Here is a 1,916-nt window from a genome sequence, read left to right on the forward strand (position 1 = left end):
ACACGATACACTAACTGGTAGCGTTCAATTTGCTCCCGCGGCGCCTTAAAAAAAAAAAAAGAAAACCTAATAAAGCGATTGATTGTTCCTGTTTTCAGTTGATGAGCAGCCCGTGCGCCTCTGCACACATTGACTGACGTGTTTAAGCATCGCTTTGATCTGATCTGAGCGATTTGTAGGGAATAAGGTTTAGGGAGAAAAAAAGGCCTAATTACAGCCTGGACTGGATATTGTAATTGACTCTGCGCTGGTCTCCGGGAAACGTTTTTTTTTTTTTTTTTTAATGGCTCCGTGTGCCACTTTGCGCGTAAAAACTGCCGTGACTGTCGCAGGGTTTGGATGATTATTTCAAATGAAGTTGTGGTGAAATGTGAAGCGGCTCACTGAATGGGCAGCGGAGGCCTCAGACGTGCTCATGAACTTCACTCCAGCAGACTGTGGCCTCGCTTTGTCGCCGCCTTGCGCTCAAACTCTGCCTGCGTCTGACGCGGGAGGAAGGACGCACACCGACCGAGAGACGGATTAAACCTCATCCAACTGTCTGCCGCTCAGCTCGACCGCACGTTTCATTTAAAGACAATCAGATAAAATTAAAGAGTTGGTTTAAATGCAATGAGAAAATATTATTATTATTATTTTTTAAATAAATGCTTGGGTTAAATTTTAAATGGAAAGTGTGCCAAAATGTTCAAATATCAAAAATGGCCTGCTGATAATAAAATCTGAATTAGTATTAAAAGTAGAATATCTTTATTTTATGGTGCAACTGACAAATTAAAAGAATCATACAGGTTATTTTGTAATTTGAAATAAATATCTTCACAATTACTTGAAAGCAAAAAACCGATTTAATAAAAATTAATTCCAAATGTTAATGGATAAAAATTCGCACATTATTATATTTACAAAATAATAATAAATCAAAAAACAAACCTACAAATCCGGATTTCTGAGCTGCATAAAATCTTCATCAATCCGCCTCTTATGAATAATCATCATCAGCTCCATTTTTTTTCTCTCTCCTGCAAAACCTGCTAAAGGAGAAAGAAAAATAATAATAAAAAGAAAGAATAATAGCAGGAGCTGATCCATCCACAAATTCCAGGAAAAGGTTGTGATGTCTGTGGAGAAAGGAAAAAAAAAAATCCGTCTGAGAGAAATTACACATATCCACCAAAAACAAAAATAAAAAAAGAGAAGCCGTGCAGCGGCGTTCACCTACCTACGAGAAGTGGCATCATCCGGAGAGAAGCACCTTCCAGCCTCCCTGTGCACTCACTCTGTCAGCCCGCTTCCCTCCACATCTCCACGTCCCTCACATCCACGTCGGGAGGGGATAAGAAAAAAAAAAAAAGTGCTGAATTTCTACTACCTTTGAACGCTCATTAGCACCTCATAATTACTTTACTAATTAGGGTGACATGGTTATTAACAAGATGCGCTGTCATGACAGTCACCGCTACTCCTCCCCGCTCCTAAATATGTCGACCTCAGAATATATCCATAAAGACAGATCAGATGGCAGCCGGTTATCAGCGCGCCATCGTGGCCTGGTTTCTCCAGCTTTAATATTTCAAAATTCAAAAAACCAGCCCCGAAAAGTCACATTTTTTTTTTATCTCTCTCGGTGCTAGTTAAAACTAAAAGTGCCCATACATGTGGTGCGCCTTTTACGCACAACTTTACCAAGCTAAAGGAAAATTAAAAAAAAAAAAAAAAAAGATTTCTCCTACCATGCTGCTGCCACTGATGATTTTTTTTTTTTTAGTTTACACTCCACCAGCTCTAAATTTAATTTCTTTTTAAAATAATAAAAACCCTACACCTTTTTCTCTCGCAGCCAGAAATTCATATAAAAATGTTTCCAGCTTGGCGTTAAAGCACATGCATGTGTTTTTCTTTTTTTTTCTTCTTCT

Source organism: Stegastes partitus, unplaced genomic scaffold, assembly GCF_000690725.1.
Source record: "Stegastes partitus isolate 25-593 unplaced genomic scaffold, Stegastes_partitus-1.0.2 Scaffold25, whole genome shotgun sequence".
NCBI classification, from domain to species: Eukaryota; Metazoa; Chordata; class Actinopteri; family Pomacentridae; genus Stegastes; species Stegastes partitus.